Source organism: Ovis aries, chromosome 16 (genome assembly GCF_016772045.2).
Source record: "Ovis aries strain OAR_USU_Benz2616 breed Rambouillet chromosome 16, ARS-UI_Ramb_v3.0, whole genome shotgun sequence".
Lineage (NCBI taxonomy): Eukaryota > Metazoa > Chordata > Mammalia > Artiodactyla > Bovidae > Ovis > Ovis aries.
Window position 1 is genome coordinate 36030200 of NC_056069.1, and position 22446 is coordinate 36052645.

Sequence of the window (22446 nt, forward strand, 5' to 3'; positions counted from 1 at the left end):
ATAGAGGGTAAACATCTTCAAACCATGATTCTGCGCCATCAAACGCTCTCCAGCTAATTACATTTGGTGCATTACTCTGGACGAAAACCGAGGCCAAGTGAAACTGCGGAAATGGGAACAATGCAAGGAGGAAAAATCTCACCCCATTAAGAGATCCGTTTTTTCTCAGCACAAATAAGCCCACCACGCCTTGGAGGCAAGACTAGATGACTCCGAATGCCCCCGCAGGCCCTCTCTGGCCGAGCGAGCCCTGCGTGGGCAGGAGGAAAGTGACCGGAGTGGCAGCGCCCCAGCCCTTGGAGCATTATAAGTTATTCATAAAATCTAAGCAATCGCTCCCCGTGTCGTTCCCTCCGCCCCCAACCATCCGCGCCCCGGCATAGAGGCTAGTTTTCGAGTGTATTTACAGAGGAAGCTAAAACACGGCCGCAGGTCGTCCTCTCCTCCATGCAGTGTTTGCAATGCGCTTTGACAGCGTCTCGAGAGCCGCTCTCCTTGCAGGGCCGCCGCGCGCTAGGCCGGCCTTCCCGACCATTTGCACGGGCCAGGCCGCTCCTCTCCCCGACTCTTCCGTGACCTTCCGAGATGGGCCTCGCGACGGGACTCTCCGCGGAAGCACCACCCTCGGCGCTGGAGCCCCGCGCGCGGCCGCTCTCCTCCGGCTCCAGGGGGCGGCCCCGCGAAAAGCGCCGGACGCGCGCGGCCCCGCCGAGGGGCGACGGCGGGGGCGCGCGGGCGGCTTCCGGCGGGGGTGCGCGGGGCGGGGCCGGGGGCGGGGCCGGGACCCGGGTAGCGGCGCCCCCCGCCGAGCGGCGTGCAGGCACCGCCCCCGCGCGCCGCAGTCGGGGCTGGAGCGTCTCGCCAGTAGTGGTGGCCGTTACTGTTGCCTCCGCGCGTCCGTGGCGGCGGCGGCGTCCCCCGGAGCTCGCGGAGGGCAGCGGGCCGCCCCTCGCCCGCGGCCGCCTGCAGCAGCCCTGCTCTGGGACTGGGGGAGGCGAGACGGCGGAGGCGGCGGGTGGTGCCCGGCCCCCCTCCTCTACGCCTCCAGCCCACGGGCGACTGCGAACTCCGGCAGCCCCCGGGCGGCGGCCGAGGATGGCTAGATAGCGGCGCGCAAGCGGCCCGTGAGTACTGGGAGCGGGTGGGCGCGGCGCGAGGCGCGGGGAGTGGGAGCCGCGGACCCCGGAGCCGGGTCGCCTGGGCGCATCGTCGCCGGCGCCGGGCGGCCGGCGCGGGGCTGGGGGCAGCGCTTCGGCCGGCTTTGGCCCCTGGGTCCGGGAGCGCTTGAGAGGAGTGACCCGGGCGGGGGATGGGGCGCACCAGGTCTCGCCGCTCTCCGCGCCCTTGGGCCACCCGGGCTCCAGGAGGACGCCGACTCCCCGGCCGCGAACTTCTGCCGCACGTAGGGCAGTAAGTTCTGAGGCCACAGGCTACCTGGGGGATGGGAAGGAGCTTTAATTTTTATTTTTCTTAAGTGATGTAATCAACCAAGTGACCCCCTTGCCTTATCTCTTCATTAAAGCCAGTTCGCTGTCCCTTCTGTATTCATGGTGTATTTGATTTACCTTTATTTTATGTGCTTGTATCCGAAGGTGCTATACTGATTGAATCCAGAGTTTAAGGAGTTGACCGTCAAACTTAGGCTTCATAATAGATTCCAGTTTTAAATGGATCGTTTCAAAAGACAGAGCTGGAATCATGAGTTCTGACCGACAGAAAATTCTGCACTTCACATGTTGTGAATTTACACCTTGAATAATGTGATTCTGGTTTCCACCTTCTGCATCCCCACCTTTGGCTACCAAAAATATATGAGGTGTTTTATTTGCGGTTGGGTACCTCTGTGCTCCTTTTTGTATGGGTGTGTTATTGCACTCAAATATTGATATAGCATATATGCTGCTACTGAATAGCATTTGTATGGAAATGAATTTCTCTGCATTTTTTACTGTGTTCATTTAAGATACGTTTTTTTGACAGAAAGGTTTCAGCTTAAAGTTTGCCTTCTGATTTGTTTTCAGTTTCAGATTTGTATTTAATTAAAAAAATTTGCTTGGGGTAAAATGAAGTGACTTAGTAGTATCATTTGGTCAGGGGTCCAAAAATGATTCCTAAATTAAATTTAAAGCAAATTCCCCTTCCTAGAAAAGTGAAAGCGTTTGTTTAGTGTAAATGATGCTTGTCCCTTCCCTTAAATGCTGATTTTGCCACAGATCTGAAATCACATTTCACTAATATCAGAGGGTTCCTTGTCTTAGCCTGGCTGGGGAAAGGAAACCTAAGTATAGAGTATGTTTTTAAAAACACTGTCCTCTTACTTGTTTCACAGGTTGACTTTCTGTTTTATAGCCAAGGGGAAACTGTTGATTTGGAGACTTCATTAGGTAGTTACAAGCTCGATTTAAATTTCCCTTCCAAGAATTGAATTGAGGTTTATTTGCTTTGTAATAGGTGAGATCACAAGCTCGCCTCTCTAATTGCTGGAGAGTTGGATTCTTTTCTGGGAAATAAGGATCAAGAACTTTGCTGTCAAAGAGAACAAACTTCTGTGATTTTTGAAACCTTTCGCTTATTGATGGTCATTGTTCAGTAATATGTTGGCAGTGATATAAATTATTATAACATTAAAATTTACCGCCATTATTTGTGGGACCAGCTGCTTATGCATCCTCTAGAAGATTCAGCATGTATAAAAAGCTATGGAGTGAAAAGTGTATCTCCTCTCCCCAACCCCCCGACCCCTACTGCACCCTGTTCTCCCCAGGACCCTGTGTATATCTTTCCAGATAAAGCCTATGCTAGTATAAACATTTTGTCTGTGTTCTTTTTATTTGTCTTTCCACAATTGAGGACACATTGTATGCTCGGTCCTGCACCAGCTCCCCCCCTCCCCTTCCCTCCCGGCAGAGTACTAAATCTTGGCAGCCTCTACATCAGTACCTAAGAGCTGTCTCATTCTCCAACAGCTGCGGAGTACTCCATTAAGGATGAGCCATCATTTATTTAACCTCTGCTTTATTGAGGTATGTGTAGTAGATGGTTTCTGCTATTTTCCTATAGAACTGTTGTAAAACATTAGTTTCTGAGGTTTTTAAGTGAATTTCAATTATTCCCAAAGGCAGTGGTAACTTATTTCTTTGCATCATATTCCAGGAAATGAATGCTCCTTCTCTTCAGTGTACACTCTTTCCTTTTATATAATTTCCAAGTGATCCGTAAGGGTCTCTGGTGTCTTTGTGGTGAAGCATGAGCCACCAGGGCCAATTACTAAGGTGGCATTCCTTGATTAACACCTTAGCTCTTTGTCTCAACAAAAGAAATAGAAGAACAGATATAAAATTTTAAGAATAATCTGTAAGAAAAATTATTAGGAGTTTAAATATTTTGAACATAGAGAAGAGGCTTATACCTTTGGTTAGGTTGGAGATAAAGGCAGGTCGTGTTTCGTAAAACTTGTTTGCCATTAGGCACCAACACCCCTGCCTTCTGCAAATGATCACTGGTATCTCATATTTTAATGTTGCTATAATATGTTTATAAATTGTACACTTTGGGAGAAGGTTGCTCGTAACTCTTAAGGAGGAGTATGCGTTCAGAAAATATTTGGCCCTTTTAAATTAAAAATTGAGGTCTTTTAGAGTGCTTTTAAAACAATAAATTATAGAAGTAAGACTAATGCTAGCTAGCAGTTGAACCAAATGCATTACAAAAATTTGAGTATTATTCAGTGTTGAGCTTTATATTTCCATTATGCTTATTTTAGAGCTAATGTAAGAAGCTATAATAATCCTTTTTTTTAAATGACCAAGGAAACCTTTTCATGTTTAAGGTGTTTTGTTTTTCCTTTGTTATTTAGTACCTGTCATTGTACTAAACTGCTAATATTGGCTGTATTTGCTCTTCTTAAATAAGTATTTACTGAGCATGTGTTACATCCCAGGCAATTTCTAGAGACTAAGAATGTAGTAATGCGCAGGATAGAGACCCCATTCTAATGAGTCCACCTGTTAGTGAGGGAGATGGATAAAAAGCAGAGAAGCAATAAAGACAGTAAGGTCTGAGTGAGACATGCTGGCAGAGTGATAAAAGAGGGTTGCTGGGATAAAGAGGGGCAGGTGGGGCCACTGTTTTAGACCGAGCAGCTCTGGAAGCCTCTCTGAGGTGAAGTTTAAACCGAGAGTTGAGTGTGTTCTTGCAGATCTGGAGGAGTGGTGGTTCAGGCAGAGGGCATGGCTTGTGCAAAGGCCAGGCAGTGGGACCGAGCCTCGCACACCAGAGGAACAGACGGCCGCCAGTGTGGCTGGAGTTTCTTATCGAAAAGTGGGAGAGAGCAGGCACTGCGATGGGTGTCCTGGGCATTTGCAAATGGCAAGGAAGGTTCAATGGCGTGGGAGACAGACCTTGGATGGCGGGGTTCCTCCACCTGCTGGACGCTCCAGGAGAGCAGTTGTGGACCTGCTGCTTCTTCATTGCTTAGCCTGGGTCATAATGTGCTGTGAATATTGAGAGAATTAACTAATAATTAGAGAGTTTAAGAAATAATCTTGTCTGGTTTTTCTCAAAATACTTAGATTTGGGAGTATTTAAGCTGAGTCTTCCCCATCTTGGCTCTGGCCCTTGACATTACCAGATCCATGCCACTGTTAAAGCATCTTCTCAGATTGTTGCTTTACGTGAGTTGCATTTTGTTTCTGTTCCTGAAATTAAACTATGAAGCCTTAAAAATGTGTGTATTTTCCAGGACATTATAGTGATTTCTGAGTAATTCAGTCAGAAGTTCCATCTTTGATTTCAGTGTATTAGCCCTTTGCTTAAGTGTAAAAATTTCAGAGAGGCCTTTTTTAGTATAGTGAATGTTTGAATTCTTTGGGGGCAGATTACAGACTAATGAGCCCATAAAATATATGTACTTTCTGCAGGTACTTTTATTCTCACAGGAAGAATGTGTGCCTGTTCTATTTTAGGGAGTATCAGGAACTGTGGTATTTCCTCTTCCCAACTTCTAATCTGTGTGTCATTCTAAATATATGTTCCTTTAGATTAATTGAAATCTTGGGAATTGAGTGTTGTGCCAAGCAATTGTTGTAGATGCCTAATTAGAATCTGTTGTCTTTTTCTTAACTGTGACTTTTGAGGTCCTGTCCAACATCAGGAGCTGTGATCTTGCAGACTGAGGGGATTTGATATTTTTATTTCCTGTTTGAATTGGTTGATACCTGAACCCAATAAGCTGCTCCCATGTAAGATAATTATATCTTCCAGCATTCTTGCATAAGCTCTGTGCACATGCTATGTGAAGGATGGATTCCGTGACTTTGAAATCTTAAATCAAGTTCCTTCTGTCTTTTGTCAGTCTCCTTGCAGCAAAAACCCTTCAAGCAAACTAGCAGACGCCCGTAAGCATCTGTTTTGTAGGTCACTGGAACATGTACCGGCCTAGGTGCTTGAGTCAAAGTGCAGGTGCTGCTACCTTTACATTTCCTTTGTGAACTGTAGAGATGGCAGGACTTCAGGCTGACTTTACACTCTCTACAATTGACAACACATACATGCTTACCTGTCCTGGCTGCTCCTGTTTGCTTCTGTGGGCAGAGGTTGTATGTATCAGTTACTGTCTTATGCTTTTATGTTGGAAGTTGAAGAAAACCTTTTAGTAGGTGAGTTTTTCCCATACTTTTGCAGAAATGTGAGAAAACCTTGCCTCTGCACATTCTTCTGGTTTGTAGGGCAGGTACAGAGGAAGACTTGGAATCACGCACCCAAAGCTGAGAATCTGCACCTGTATTATTAAGTGGTAGTATCCTGAAAGACCCCAGAAAGGTGCTAATGCTTGTAGAAAGTGTGTGGTTCTTCTCTAAGGGTGACTTGGGATACTGAGGCCCCTTGCCTTCCTCTCACAGCTCGCAGAAGCAGGCTTCTCCAAGGAGACCCTGGATTGGAGGACAGTTGAAATGGTGGTGGTGGGAACATGTGGTGGAAAGTAACAAGTGGTGGCGGACGGCATGCCCCCATTTCTCCTGTTAGAAATGCTGGTGGGGCAGTGAGCTGTAGACATTCTGTAGACGGAACGTGCCTGTGACTTGGGGGTGAGAGTAAGCTGGAGCGAGATGAGACTCCACCACCACAACCCCAGTGCTGCAGCTGCCAGCACGCCACCTTAAAGCTGGGTGCCAGCCTTCCCAGCCACAGGCTTGGAGACCAGCCGCCACACCTCTGGCTCCTGTTTCACGTTTCATGCTGTGGTATTTATAGTGCAGTGCAAAAGCGAAGGACACAAGCACATTTTCAGATCCTTTTCAGAGAAACAGTTAAATTGGGAGCATAAATCTTCATCTGAGTGAAACCTGATCCTGTATTATCCCTTGAAGTTACCTGGATCGCCAGAGTTTTACTCTATATGTAAAATTTGGGAGGAAGGGACTGACGGCCTGATTCTGATTTCTAAGGAAGGACTATATGTAGTCCTATATATGGCTTAAAATCCAAAGTACTGACAGCAATAGGAGCTTAAGCATTCAAACAAAACCAAAGAAGGTATAGAATTTAAGAGCCAGAAAGGGCCTTGGATCTTCTGGTCAACTGTAAGTTTACTGCTAAAGAAACCAAGCCCCAGAGGTGTTTTCATTTGCCTAAGAATCCAGTAGTTCCAGACTGGCATTGTGACTATGATTTGCTAATTCCTAACTGCAGGGCTCTGCGCTCCACTCTGGAACAGCAGGGGATCCGTGGGGTTCGCTGCTGTGTCTCCATAGAACAGTGCCCAGCCCACAGTAGACATTCAGGTATTTATTGACTAAGTGAATATACAAGAGTTTTGAGAACTTAAGATTGCACCTTAACTATAAGATGGTACTTACAAAATTTGAGAGAATATACAATAATTGTGAATTTCTTTTTTTGTAAACAATAGAGCATGTTACTATTAGAGCCCAACAGTGAAGCCTGATATTAACCAGGTGGGCAAACAAAGATGTGGAGTCTTACTAGCTTGGCATTTTTCAGAGCCCAGTGTCACTAGATTTTTTTTTTTTTTTTAACATTGATTCTGTTCATTCTGCTGGGATCTGCTGTCAGAGTTTTATATTTTGTATTTGAAAACATGTGTAATGTAAAATCCAACATTTATTGTCCACATTGTTTGCTATTTTTCTCGATATGTTTTATCAATAGTTTCACTGTTTTAAAACTTAGAGCCATATAGGGATTTGACTGTTCAGAAACAAACCTTGCTAACTATTAGGTTTGGGGGATTGTCACTTTCGAATGCTGCTGGTGGGTATATTCAATTGTTACAACTTTCCAGGAGGGTAATTTTGCATTACTCATCGAAAGCCTCAAAAATGTGCCATGTCCCTTAGTCAGGCATTTCCACCACTAGGAATTTAAACTAAGAGGAAAAAAAAATAAAGCCTGTGTATGGAGACCAATCTATAGCAGTGGTTCTCGCCTACATAGGCATGTGGGCCCCATGTTCCTGTCAGTCGCTTTCTCCTGGCACAGTGATTCTTCCCTTGATGGGAAGCCCACGTAGTGGGGTATCTCAGAATTGGGCGGGGGAGTCCTCTCCCAAATTAGGAAAAACCTCATCTCCAAGTTCTGGTGACCTCCATGAAAAGTACACCAAAAAACCCAACCTCTAATTTGCAAAAATGATTTTTGCAGCTTCATTTATGATAGTTATAAACTAGAAACAAATGCTCAATAATAGGGATATTGATTACATAAATTGTGGCATACACATGTAATGGAAAACCCTTTCTTCATTGACACTGAGGTAGGGAAGTATTTATTGATGTAGAAAGATATTCTGAGTTTGTAAACTGAAAAAGCAAATTGCAAAGCAGTATGTGTAACTTGATCTAGGAGTGTTTTTTTTAGGTCTTGGAGAAAGAGGCAGAGAGAGAGCTCAAGCAAGCGAGTTAGAGCTTCAGTTTTCTACCTGTTATGTAGGAAAATGCCAGGAAGACTATACACCAAATGCTGTGTGTTTGTGTTGAAAGTACAGGTGACTCCTGTTTTTAGAGTCTAGCGGGCTCCAGTCTATAGGGGTCGCCAAAGAGTCAGACAAGACTTAACGACTAAACAACAACCATTTTTGGTTTCCTGGATTTCCAACATTTAAAGCATATTTTATAGCGAAGGGAAGGAGAACAGATTCCCTTTTTGATCTACTGGTTGTATGAACTTGAGCACTTTCTGTGTCTGATTTCTTACCTGTAAAAGGGAATAATATCCAGCTCATAGTGCCCACAGCTAGTATGTGTTAGGTAAATGCTACCTTGCCGTCACAATTCTGTTATGATTAAGGCCAGTATTCCTACTAAGACAGATTTCTAAGCAGAATAACTTATATCAACTCTTGTAAGAAGCATTTTAAGGCATTCTGATGAAATATTGCATTACTTCTGGTCACTGGGAAATACTTTGTTATTATTTACTTTAAAACTTCAATGCTTTCCATTGCCAAGAGATTTTGAGTCAAAAGCTTTTTGTTCCCCTTTTGTTATCGACTTTAACAATCCTGTATGATAAGTTCTTGAATGTCAGGGTCCAATCTTTTGTACTCATAGAGTTGTTAAAATGAAATGTGATTCACTCATTCAACAACTATTGAGGGCTTTTTTCCCCCCAGTCAGTGGGTAGGCATCAAATAGGCAGCAGTGCCCAGGGAAGACACACCCTCACTACTTGAATGCCGTGGCAAGTGACCAGGGCAGGCCAAGGCCAGGAGGCATACCTACTCAGTAAACCTGTGTTACCGCGGCTGACAGTCAAGTGGGCCTCATTTCCTCTCCTGCAATTTTGAAAGAAACTATGTTGTTATGTTACTTTTCAGTGAACACAGCCATTGCCTCCTGCTTGATCCACGAAGTACAGGAGGTGCTGACTAGGTTATTTCACCTTGACATTCTCTGATGATTTAGTGATGACTTGTGTGAAGAAGGCTGAGTGCCGAAGAATTGATGCTTTTGAACTGTGGTGTTGGAGAAGACTCTTGAGAGTCCCTTGGACTGCAAGGAGATCTAATCCTGGGATTTCTTTGGAAGGAATGATGTTAAAGCTGAAACTCCAGTACTTTGGCCACCTCATGCAATGAGTTGACTCATTGGAAAAGACTCTGATGCTGGGAGGGATTGGGGGCAGGAGGAGAAGGGGACGACAGAGGATGAGATGGCTGGATGGCATCACTGACTCAATGGACGTGAGTCTGAGTGAACTCTGGGAGATGGTGATGGACAGGGAGGCCTGGCGTGCTGCGATTCATGGGGTCGCAAAGAGTCCGATATGACTGAGCAACTGAACTGAACTGTGTTACACATCTGTTAGAATATCCTGGGCTAACAGTCTTAAAATTGCTACTATGTATCTTCTGTGAAGGACATGCCTTCTTGAGATTATTTTATGTAAAATTACTGAAATAGGTTCCTATTCATGAATTTAGGATGGATGGATATCCATGGTTATAGCGTTTGAAAAATTCTAGCACATGGTCTCACTGAGGATGAGGCAGTAAAACCTGCAGTTTAAAGTGAGGTTTCCATTTGACAGTCATATCAAAATACATTAATTCTGCAATTTATTTTTTGAGTCGAAACAGTTCTTTTAAAGTTGGCAGCAGCTGTAAATATTTTGATATAAAATAAACCCTCCGTGTTCATGAAAAACGTCTCAGGACCTTTATGACAAATATTGACCTCGCATTTTATTTTTCTAATATAGCCTAATAAGATAAAATGGCATCATAAATCATTTTTTTCTTATTCCTGTGGCGAATGCATGTAGAAGTCATGCCACAGATTGGAGCCACTTGCAAAGCCGACGTTTTATTCCTTCTTTATCTCACGTTTTTTTCGATCTATACCTCTGCTTTCCATGGTCCACTCTGCTCCCCGGCCTCTGCTGGAACCAGCAATTGGCCTTCTTGTTTTTATTTGGGTGGGGGGTTCCCTGGTCACAAATGCTCTTTCCCTGTCTTGAGATACACTGAGTATGGAATAGGAAATGGAGAGCGGCACAGCTGTGTTGACCTGTAGACATTAGACTGTTGGCTCTGTTGGCTGGGTGTAGAGTTTATCCAACTCACTGTTTTCTCAAATGCCAGCTTCAATGAAATTACAGACAACTGTGTTTTGGAACTTTTCAATTCACAAATCGTCAAAATTGTGATTGCTGTACTCACGAATTCCATGGGCTGCATTGCTGGGATCATACTCTAATGCTTACAGTGACAAAAGAGGTCACAGATGCTAAGTGAGTGTGATGTGCCTTTTGTCTTTATGCTTTTGATAAAAGCCATAAGAAATACTTGATATATTTACTTTCTTCTTAATTCTGCTGCATGGTAGACAACACTGAATGCTTGGCGACTGAAATTTGTCTCAGTTTGGGAAATCCATAAGGAAAGACACTGAGGAGGGTTGGATCAGGAGTACTGTGAGCTGAGTTTTGAAGGACAAGTTGGTGTTTGTTAAGTGGATAAGAACAAGTGGAGTGGGAAAGACATTCTGGGTAGAGGGTAAGGTGTTCAGTGACACACAGGACAGCAGAGCCTGGTGCTTTTGTTGGAACTTGAATACAGGGCCAATGCGGGCAAAGGCCTGAAGTTAGCTTGGAACAGCAGAGAGCTTCCTGCCATGATGACAGCTGGCACTTTCTCCATAGGCCAGGGAGAGCCAGGGGAAATTTCAGGCACGTGAGACCACTGGTTCAGAGGGTGACTCCAGGTTGTGTCAGGGAGGCCTGGGAATCCAACAACCTAGAATCCAGGAATCCAGCAACCTGGCAGGAGTATAGACCAAAGGGGAGGTGCCCCAACAGGGCCCCAGCCAGGCCTGGCCCTATAAATTTGTCCTTATTTTCCTAATAATGTTGGGGCAGTGTTTCCTAATAATGACATGCGCAGCAGTAATGACTCTCTTCTTCCCATGCTCCATCCATCACACCCTTTTCTTAAAACATAAGCTTCTGTTCAGTGACTAAGTCGTGTCTGACTCTTTGCGACCCCGGGGAGTGCAGCACGCCAGGTTTCTCTGTCCTTCACTTTCTCCCAGAGTTTGCTAGTCAGTGAAGGCATTCAGTGTGTTTAAAGCTCTCAGATCTGCTGATGCCTTACCCTTACACGTTTAAAAGCTCAAGTGATCCTCAGTGTGGGTGATTATAAAACGGAGTAGGTGAAGTGGAAGTGAGGAGGTCGCCACTTAAGCTAAAGGTGTTGGTCAGAAGGCAAAAGCTTTCAGTTATAAGATGAAGTCTGAGAATTGCTAGTTAATACCACTGTACAGTGTCGTATACCTGAAATGTGTTGTGAGAGTAAAGCCTAAGCATTTTTACCACACCCAGAAGGGAAGACTGCTGTGAGGTGACGTGAGCTTGGTCGTGGTAATCGTTTCACATTGCACACATGTACAGATCGAATCATCGCGTTGTGTACTTCACATCCAGACGGTTTTGCTTGTCAAATTATATCCCAGTAAAGCTGGGGAAAAAATAGGGAGTAGATTGCACCAGTGGAGAGAAAAGATACGAATACTTAAGAGTATGGTTTATATTGAAGTAAGAATTTATAATAGTTTGGACAGTAATAAAGGTAACAGTGTAATAGCTTATGATTTTTATATTAATAATAATTTAATGTTAGGTTATCTACTTATTTTTTAGACTAAAAATGAATCCCTCAATTTTAATACCACAAGAGGACAAGATTTCAGACATTATGATAAAATAAGTAGGCGGTAGAGTTGTCCCTCTTCTTGTTATTTTGGCGGTTTCATTACATTATTGGCCCACTTCATCAACCAGTGGGTTTTTTTCCTCCCCCCACACGTTGCTGTTAAGTCACATCTCCTCTAAACTGTACAGTTTTTTATGTGTTATTGTTACCATCGCCATCATTTTATTTGAGACCCTGAAATTATTAATGCTAAATTTATCTTATTGAATTATTTTGTTAAATTAATTATAAGAATCTTCATTATTACATCCAGTATATTTGTTATTTTGCCCATCTTTTGGTCCACAACTTTGATGAATATGAGTCCTGTATCATCTTCCATTTCATTAATGAAAATGTCAAGGAAAACAGAACTCTGCCACATCTTTCCATAATCTTCATCAAGCTTGGCATCACAGGTTAATTAGCACCCCTTGGGTAGGATTGATCACTTTGGGAAAGAGCCCTCGTCCCTCTTTTTATACAACCGGTATCCCTCCATCTTGCTCATAAACCCCTTTCAGATGTCAGGAAAGGTCTTTTCAGAGCCAAACCCTTCGTGTCTGATTCTGACACTGGCTTTTCCAATTCATTGGCCTTGTCAAGTTCCTTGCCTAATGCGTTCTGTAACCTTATCCAGGATCAATGTCAAGCTCAGGTGTCTGGTCGATAGTATCTGCTGTCCTGATTGAATGCCCCTTTCCAGGATAGTTTCAACAAATGCCAATTATTTCAGGTTCTGTTTTGTCATCCTCTGTCCCACCTTATGCAGAAGACTCAAGTATAACGTTAGGTAAGTGCTGTGCTTCCTCATACTTAGAAGACCTTATAACCCTGGTCAGATGCTCAAGGTTTTATTTCAGCTTTCATTTGTTTTTTTTGATAAGCATTCATATTCTAAAATGATGCCTAGGCTATTAAGATCTGGAATTAAAGAATACAACCAATTGAAAAGGTATTTGAATTCTTTTGGAGAAGGGAATCTTCAAATTCCAACTCTGAAGAATGTTAAGAAAACATGTAGGCACATTTTGGTCAATATCTGTGCCCTGAAATATATGTCTTCAGTTTATATTTTAGGGTTATTCCACAGCAAGACAAGAATTTTTTTCATGCTGATGCATTCTGAAACAGGTTGCTAAATGGTGCCTTAAGAATTGTAGTTGGCCTGCAAATGTGTTTTGTTTGACTTACCTACTGATTTTTGAAGACGGAATTAGTTGCCAACATTTAAAAATAAAGATTTCACATTAAAGGTGGGGGGGGAACACCAAAACCCCTGCATTTCTGCCTCTTTGTGAAAAACCTTGAAGATCTGTGACTCTGCCAGACTCTCCTGCCTGGTGGTAATATGGAAGTAAGGTGCTAACTGGGGGCTGCCCACCACAGCTTTCCCATCCTCACTGCACTCCTGGGGCCAGTGTCGCCCCCTTCATCAGCCTGGCCCTTGTGGTATGTCTCAGCACCTGCTGAGTCATAGCTGACCAATTGGAAATGTACTTTGAGCCGGAAGGAGAATAGTAGGATGGTAGCTGTTTGCTGTGTTGCCCTCTGACATTGACTGCCTGACCCTTGGCCTGCTGTGATGGTTGGAAGGGCTGGGTAGAGTGAGGGGTGTTTCCACCAGGAACAGCGCTCAGCTGACCAGGGTTGGGAGCAGCATTGCTGTTTACATTCTAGATCTCCCAGTTCACAGACGTGACAGGGAAGGTATCCCATGAGGAAAACAGCTGTAGGGCCCTGGGTCATAGCTGTGTGATTTTAGAGATAGGAGGTGCTTTGTCCAAGGCCCCATGCCTGCTGCCTAGTGAGTGGAATGGGGACTGGAGCCCTGGACCCACTGCCCCACTTCAGTGACTTCTGCTCCACAGTTAGTGGAATGGTCTAGACATGAGATTTGTAATCAGCTGCTGCTGCTGCTGCTAAGTCGCCTCAGTCGTGTCCGACTCTGTGCGACCCCACAGACAGCAGCCCACCAGGCTTCCCTCTCCCTGGGATTCTCCAGGCAAGAATACTGGAGTGGGTTGCCACTGCCTCCTCCAATGTGTGAAAGTGAAAAGTGAAAGGGAAGTCGCTCAGTCGTGTCCGACTCTTCGCGACCCCATGGACTGCAGCCCACCAGGCTCCTCCATCGATGGGATTTTCCAGGCAAGAGTGCTGGGGTGGGGTGCCATCACCGTCTCCGTTTGTAAGCAGACCTGGATCTAAATCTAAGTTCTCCTCCTGACTAGCTATGTGACCTCAACCAAATGTCAGAAACCTCTCTGTGCCTCATTTTTCTTGTTATACAAAGGACAATCATGATACGACCTCCATAATGTTGTTAATGGGATTAAATCCACTTTTGGATTTGAAGAACTTAAAACAGTGCCTTGCCTATTATAAATAATACATAAACAATGCATGATATCTGAAAAATAGTAGTTATGGATTGCATACTAAGGTTGACTCAGCTAAACCCACCATTTCACCAGCTCAAAAGTATGATATAATTATCAACTTTTTTCATTTTAGAGTTTAGAAAGAGCTTTAAGGATAGTTTTATTTCATCTGTTTTTTAAAAACTCCTCCAGCAGTGTGAGCCAATATTGTTTTTTTTTAATTCATAAATGTATCTATAGCAGATAGATGCATTCAAAAGCATAGCATTCAGCTTTCTCTTCAGAATGTAAAGAAATAATTGGGTATCATCAAAATATTGTAAATCTTTACCCAGGATGTCATTTGGGTGGATTTATTCAGTTCGCTCCATAAACGTGTATTGCATATAAAGCTCTCTTAGATGCAGGAGTGTTGTTAAGAGTAATCTCTGCTCTTAGGTAACTTTTAATGGGGGTGGGAAGGGGGGGCAAGAATAATCTTTGAGATACCTGTAAGATGTGATAAATGACCAAAGTGGAAATGCAGCATCAATGCAGCAGGAACATCAGGAGACCGCAGTATCCGGGCTTGCGGGTCTTAGAAAGAGCCGGGAGGCAGAGACGCCCCAGGGACAGGAGTAGAAGGGCGGTAGATGAGACAGCCTCCAGGCATTCAGCCTAAAGTGTGGATGAATGATGAAACTTGGATGCTCATGCTGTTCAGAGCTAGGTGAGTCACTGCGGAAGATGGACTGTGGGAAGCCCCTGCCCAAGACCATGGGATTAGTCAGGCAGTGATGTGGGTGACCTTTGGCAGAGATTCTGATGAGGGTCTACCAGAGCAGTGGGGGTGGAAATAGGGGTAGGTTCTAGGGCAAAGAGTCAAGGCATGTTTGGGAGGTAAAACTGGTGAATAGGTGGAAGGAGTGGGGAGAATTTGAGCATGACCCAGGAGAGGCTGGTGCTGTGCATGGGAATAGGGCTTGGCAGGGGGTAGGTTTGGAAGGGGAAGTGAGTTTGATTCTGCACATGTGGAGTTTTTGAGGAATCTGTGAAATATCTAAGTGGGTATGTAGCATCAAAATATTTTGTCATTCCTCAAAGACCTCATTTGCATGGGTTTCTGTAGATAGAAGTTGTCTAGTCGATGCTTAATCTGTAACTGGGAAGATAACAATTCTGGAAATGCATATTTAAAAGTCATTAGTTATGCCATGCCATGCCAGGTTGCTTCAGCTGCGTCCACCTCTGCCGCCTGCCAGGCTCCTTCTGTCCGTGGCATTTCCCAGGCAAGAACACTGGAGTGGGTTGTTATGCCCTCCTTCAGGGGATCTTCCTGACCCAGCAATAGAACCCACATCTCTCACGTCTCCTGTACTGGCAGGTGGGTTCTTTACCATTAGCACATTAGTTATGAGTGATGGTTAAAGCCACAAGAATAGAGTATGCTGTTCAGTGAAAGAATGTGTGATGAAGGAGCAATGGGTTAAACGAGTTCCACAAAGGAAAGTGAGAAGGAATGGAGTCCTAATTGCATCCCAAGTAAGTGGAGGAAGGATTGTGTTATTTAATAACCAGCATTGGGACAAGTAGTAACCTTGATGGGGAGAGGGGAGAGCTGGGTCCCTGGCCCTTACTGTTCACCACAGTTAATTTCATATGGATTCAAGTCTAAAATGTTAAACGTCTTAATTGTACTTGAAGACAGTGACAAAGATTAGATATTTCACAGATTTCTCAAAGGTGACGAGTTATAGAATCTTTGCATGAGAAAGAAGTTTACAGTCAAAAACGATAAAGAACAGAATTGAGAAGTCTGAAAGTCAAACAGAAACTTCACTGGAAAGTAAGAGCAAACTGGGATATATATTTGCAATGTATATAACAGAGTTAATGTGCATATTGTGATATTTCTTTCTAATTGAGCAGTAAGGAATAATGCCTAATTAAAAAGAGAGGCAAAAGATAAAACAAGCAGTTTGCAAATAAAGCATTGTACATCACCAGAAAACATACGAAAATGTATTTTGATTACATAAGCAAGGAAATAAAATTTTTGGCTAACAGTTGGAAGAGATTAAAATTTTTTAAAAAAGAAGAGAGTGATACAGCAAGGGTATCAAGATACCCTTGATACAGCAAGAGTATGGGCAAGCATGGACTGAGGAATGGAGCTGCTCCTGGTTCTTTCTGAAGGTGAGGTTGTATCATGCTTTCTTGCATGTTGAAGATCTCTTGACATGTTTTTGAACAGGAAGGAATGTTCTTCAGGTTGTTTCTTTACTGTGGTAGTAGAGTGTTTAGGGGAGAACAAGTTTATTTGTCTGATAGATGCTCGTTGACATTTCTTGAAGGCTGTTGAAGTCACTCCTGTTATGGCTGAGCTGAGGTGAGATTTGAGTGGATGCATGTCTCTCTTCAGTGGGGTGGAGCTTCCAGGGGCCTCTGAAGCTTGGGAAGTGTTGGGGTGTGGAGAATGTCGGTGGGTGGAAGGGGCCATTCCCTAGAGTCACGGTTTGGGAGGAGACCTGAGGCCTATGGAAGGGTGGAGGTTCATTCTGCCAGGCAGAACAAGGCCCTGCCTGATGCTGGAGCACTGGGAACCTTCAAAGCATTTTAGGCACTGGAATGATGTGCTCAAATTTATTGTGCTGAAGTTGATAAGGAACAGGCTGTTGAATTAACAGGGAAGTTCTTGCTGGAATGAAGATGACCAGAAGTGACAGGAATGTCAGGATCTGCAGAAATGAAACATCAGGATGAGAGTGTATTAAAAAATTCCTAGGAAATTCAGAAAAACAGCAGCTAGATTCTTATACAACATAGCAAAGCTTGAACTTCAGCATTACTCTCCCACACACAGAAGGCAAGCTAAAATAAGACACTGGACTTTCCTGAGCACTTCAGCTGTCCTCTAATGCAGATTCCAAGTTTTCTTGGTCCATAGTGTCCTCAGTGTTACAGTGATGTTTTTATAGTGCCCCAGGTCAAAAGAAGTACCTTACAGTTCTTTTTATGAATTTGTTAGGTCCTGACAACTTAGTAAGTGTGTATGACCTGACACTTTAAGTAGCAGCTTGAAAAAATAATGCATATTAACCTAAAAGAAATAATATCTTTATTCTTTAAAAGTCATGTGTATGAATCTGCTGTGTATTCCATAACTTCTCAAAATTTGGGAATAGATTGGGCGCTGCCAGCCTCATCTCCACGCCTCTCCACTGATCTTTGTGTGGTGCTTAAGCTTCCTCACAGCATCCAACAAGCCTTCCCTCTGGCTCTACAAAGACAGGATGCCATTGAGAGGACTGTGGCATGACCTAGTGTTCAGACCGAACTACACTAAACTGACGGTCCTCACAGTGTTGGACAGATGTCACTTTGTTACCTCCAAAAAGTTAAACTGTCATGTCGTACCCAAGTTCTTGGGGCACCTGAGTGCCTGGTGTGGGAACTATAGCTCCAGCTTATGTTCCCAGTGTTGGTAGTACGTGAGTTAGTATGGAGCCAGCAGCCAGAGCATAGTGTGCAGACGTGTACGTGTTCACGCACCCCTTGGTGTTCCTTCACCGATCGGCCGGCTGGAATTTTGAGTGTCTGCTCAGTGCCAGGCACTGTGCTCGGCCAAGGCGGGGGTAAGGGGCCATGGCTTACAGTGAAGAGAGACAGTGTTTTCTCTCAAGGAGCTTGTAGTCTGTGGGAAGAATTACAGAATGGGGAAGGGGTCAGCAGATTTTCTAGAAGGGGCCAGGTGGTCATTATTTTAGGCTTGGCCATGCAGTCTGTGTGGGAGCCGTTCAGTCCCAGTGCAGCGATGTGATGTGATGGGCGCTGTGGACACAAATGGGCTTGGCTCTGTCTAGTGAAACTTTATTTCTAAAAGCCGAGATGGGTCCTGTCTGGCCCACAGGCCACAGTTTGTGTAGCCGCTGTCGTAGAGATGGAATCACGGTGTCATGAAAGCAGAAGAAGGAGCAGCAGGCCTTCAGGGAATCCCAGGAGGGGTCACAGAGGTGATGGTGAGCTCATCCTGCTGCTCACCAGCAGGCTTCCAGGTGAACTGAGCAGAGGGTGTCAGAGAGGAGTACAGAGGGAACACCAGGCAGAAGGGGAAACGCACAAATAGTGTCATGAAGGGGTCCAGGCAGCCAGGAGAACGGAATCCATCTTAATGTGACCTGGAAAGAAATCAGAAGGTAAATTCCATCTGCTAATGCAGGAGACATTGGTTCGATCCCTGGGAGGGGAAGATTCCCCTGTAGAAGGGAATGGCAACCCACTCCAGTATTCTTGCCTGGAGAGTCCCATAGACAGACGAGCCTGACGGGCTGCAATCCATAGGGTGCCAAAGGGTCGGACATGACTTAGTGACTAAACAACAGCAATAGACAGCATCCTCTAAGAGCCTCTAAGGAATGGTCGCAAGGAAGAAGTATCTTCTGAGATCTGGTATGTCTTTCTAAAATGTATTTTATTCTCTCAGTTAGTGTTTGAGTATAGAATTCAAGTGTGGAAATAATTTTCAGTCAGCTTTTGGAAGACGACCTCTAAGCTCTCAGTGTTGAGAAGTCTGTGTTTTCCTCTCCTCACTGCTTCCCCCCTCCCAGTTCAGCCAGGCTGAGGTTTTCCATGGGTACATCTCGTTTTACTTAAATCCCTGCACTTGACTCTACTAATACAGGAGAGTCTACCTACCTGCAGTTTCTGTTCCTGGGGAACCTTCTCCAGAGGGCTGAGCTTGAGGAACTGAGATCTTGTGAGTAGGGGGTACAAGTGAGAAGTGGAATTAGGAAAGTGGATGATGATCAGAGGTTTTTTTTTTTTTTTTTCCTAATGATTTTAATCTTCCCTAATAGAAAATAGTAAGAAAAGGGACATTGGGAGGATGGGACCCAGCAGTAGGACACTGTCTGCTTTCCATCCAGTTTCCCTTGCGTGGGGTGACCATCCAGACATCTCCTCTCCTGCAGACTCAGCCACCTGCTTGCACATTGGTTTTGCTGTCTTACAGTTAAGCGGCTTTCTCCTTGAAGTGTCTCATGCCTTTGATGAGTTAATGACAGGGGAGTTATCTCACTGTGATGACAAGGATAGGGGCTCAGGATAAAGATGCTTTGGGTTTTTACTCACCTCCCCCCACCTAAACAGGTGTTTCTCAAGCTGTGTCTCAGGGCAGGATAGACTTGCGTCAGCCAAATGTGCTGTCACTCTCTGTCACATTCCCACCCCTCTCTGCCTTCTTGTCTCCCCTTCAGCCCCTGAAAAGAGGAAAAAAAAAAACAAGCTATCACAACTAAACAGAGTTTATCAGGACTGCAGTTCCTGGTGCTCTTTTGCCTTTAGCTTTGCTTTTCTCCATTTTTTTCTCTAACTGTCCTCAGCAGAAAGATCTGGGACCTCACGCATGCTGGAGGCAGAGCTCTCAGAGCCTAGCAGAATGAAGACAGCGCCTGTGTGGAGCTTTTGTGGGAGGGGCCGCGATCTGCATCCCGGCTCTCAGGATACACTCTCAGGGCCGATATAGTCAAAGACATGGCAACAAACAAGCAAAGGATAGATTTTTTTTTTTTTCAGGTCAGCAGTTTTATAAATTGATTCTGCATGATCAGTTTTCCTAAACAGAGGATTTATTGACATTTTTGAATCCTTTAAGGTAATTACATCACTCAGGAGACATACTGGTAGCCCTTGGGCAGCCCAAAGACATACCTCATTTGGCCTTTCGTTATTGTTCAGTCAGTAAGTCATATCCGACTCTTTGCAACCCCATGGACTGCAGCACTCCAGGCTTCCCTGTCCTTCACTGTCTCCCAGAGTTTGCTCAAACCTATGTGCGTTGAGTCAGTGATGCCATCCAGCCATCTCATCTTCTGTTGCCCCCTTCTCCTGCTGCCCTCAATCTTTCCTAGCATCAGGGCCTTTTCTAATGAGTCCACTGTTTGGCCTTTAGGATGTTTGAAAAATATGAATGAGCTGCTTTATGCTTAAAAGTTTGAGTTTTTCATGTAAAATCCCAGATTTCTACCTACTCTTGAAAAAGAAGAAAATCTGGCAAAACAAGACCCGTAGCTGCCACTTTCCAAGCAGGTGGCTCTCCCCCATGCGAGGACACAGGGCCCTAGTTGGCACCTGCCTGTGTGATTTCTTCCCTCTTACCCGTCTGGCATTTACATTTGTGTTCTTCTATGTGTTGAGAGACAGCTCACCTAGTTTTGAAAATTAGCTCCTGAAATTCAATAAAAGGTATGCTTTCCTCTAAGGAATAAGGCATTGGTGGAAAAAAGTAAGTTCTGACAGTGTTATCAGTCGGGAGGGAGTAGAGACAAGTTTCCTGTGTCCTCATTTTCTGTTCACTGGAAAGCTCTGTTCATGTGTTGCTCCAGCCTCCAGTCAGTCCCTTTGGTAGAGAAGTCAGATACTTGATGAGCATATTGATACTGTATGGCCTCAATGTCTTACTGAAGGTTTTCTGTGTAAATGTTGTAACAAAAAAGTCCTTTTTATCATCTTGGCTATTTTCAGCTAAGCCAGCCTTGGTGACAGTGACGTTGATTCTTCTGTTCCTGAGCACCCCGACCCTGACCCTCACAGACCTGCTCAGTGGAGTCCCTAATGGGATTGTTGGCACAGTGTGCTGTGCCTGCCCACTGGAACGGAATATCCCCGCCTGCTTGGGGGAACCTCTCACAGAGACCTTGGGCGGAGCTTGCCTCCCTGCCGCCCTGGTTGAGGCTGAAGCCAGGAGGGATTGAGTGATTTGCATTCAGTCACACCATCACTAGTAATGGAGCCAGGGTGAAAGTCTTAAATCCACAGCATCCCCGTCCGGAGCCATCCTCAGGCGCCTCCATCCCCCACATGCCACTTCATGGGACACTCTCCTCTTTTCTAGAACAAATGTCATCTTGTAGTGAGGAATCGATTTATTTCAAGATAATGTACAGACACTCCGTGAATATGGGCTGTGATTGTTTCAGTCATGGTATGGTCATGTTTGGTCTCTTTCCTCAGCTATTCCTGTGCACGCCACCTAACGTTAGCAACTGGCATTTTAGACATTCCATGAATACATTTTCATTCTAATAAGTAAACTCAGCAACCCTGTGATTGATTAGGAAGTTATTCATCCAGAAACGAATGGCGAACACTTGAATTGTATGCTTGTCCCTCGTATTTGTTTGGTTAAGACTATGTGTGACAGTGCTCAGCAGTTAACAGGTGGCCATCTCGTCATTTGCTTTCACTAAGAAATGTGTTTCTTGAATTCTCTTGTTAGTAGGCTCCAGTTTCTCAGATGTTCAATCACTGTGTTTTTTTCCCCCAATTTCCTGTTGCTCATATCTCTTCTCACATTTTTCTCTTTTGTTTATTCTGAAAGATTACTCAGTGTTTTAACTTTCATTCAGTTCAGTTCAGTCGCTCAGTCATGTCCGACTCTGCGACCCCATGAATTGCAGCACGCCAGGCCTCCCTGTCCATCACCATCTCCCGGAGTTCACTCAGACTCACGTCCATCGGGTCCGTGATGCCATCCAGCCATCTCATCCTCTGTTGTCCCCTTCTCCTCTTGCCCCCAATCCCTCCCAGCATCAGAGTCTTTTCCAATGAGTCAACTCATTGCATGAGGTGGCCAGAGTACTGGAGTTTCAGCTTTAGCATCATTCCTTCCAAAGAAATCCCAGGGCTGATCTCCTTCAGAATGGACTGGTTGGATCTCCTTGCAGTCCAAGGGACCTCAAGAGTATTCTCCAACACCACAGTTCAAAAGCACCAATTCTGCGGCACTCAGCTTTCTTTACAGTCCAACTCCCACATCCATACATGACCACTGGAAAACCACATTAGAAGTCTTTTAATATCAGCCATTGTATGTAATGTGTAAGAGCTATTTTTGTTTCTGATTATTCCTTTTTTATTGCATCCTCTTCTTGTTTTTATGACTGTGCCATGTGTACGTAGAGAAGACTATTTAGAGGTGGTTTTCTGTTTGTTTTGTGTGTGTTTCTAGTTTTCCTGTTTCTCATATTATCCCTATTTCCTCTGGCAGTCATTTTTATTTTCCTCTTGGTGACACTTTTTATCCTGAATTTCTCTTTAACGATTTAGTCTTTGCTTATATGTTTTATGATCCTTAGTTGTCTATTCCAGTATACAAATGAGGTAATATTAGGTCTGACACGGAATTTTCAGCACACTTTGAGGACTTGTTGCTGGCAAGTTTCATTCAGTAACAGTGGACGGGAACATCGTTACTCGGAGGAATGCATCAGGGTCAGTTGTGAAAGGCTTTCCTCTGACGGCCATGTCTTTGTTAGTGCCCTGTGTCCTCAGCGTTTTTTTGATGTTCTGCAGGGGGGACACTTCTGTTGGGAGTGG

The 22446-nt window shown here is 44.5% G+C and overlaps 1 protein-coding gene and 1 long non-coding RNA gene across 5 annotated transcripts in view; one reads left to right on the forward strand and one right to left on the reverse strand.

Annotated features, from left to right (window-relative positions):
- The window catches only part of LOC132657959 (uncharacterized), a 116211-nt gene extending 115523 nt beyond the window's left edge, over positions 1-688 (reverse strand). The window contains exon 1 of the long non-coding RNA XR_009596790.1: positions 408-688. This is a non-coding gene — a long non-coding RNA (uncharacterized LOC132657959). The remainder of the gene's footprint in view (positions 1-407) is intronic.
- The window catches only part of LIFR (LIF receptor subunit alpha), a 110233-nt gene that overhangs the window by 31336 nt on the left and 56451 nt on the right, over positions 1-22446 (forward strand). Inside the window, exon 1 of one of the 4 annotated variants that reach the window (XM_015101316.4) lies at positions 880-1124. The exons of 2 other annotated variants lie outside the window; for them this stretch is intronic. The gene's annotated coding sequence lies outside the window, so the exon portion shown is untranslated. Of the gene's footprint in view, positions 1-879; positions 1125-2942; positions 3024-22446 lie in introns of those variants that run through there. One more of the 4 variants, XM_042233841.2, reaches the window with a different exon arrangement.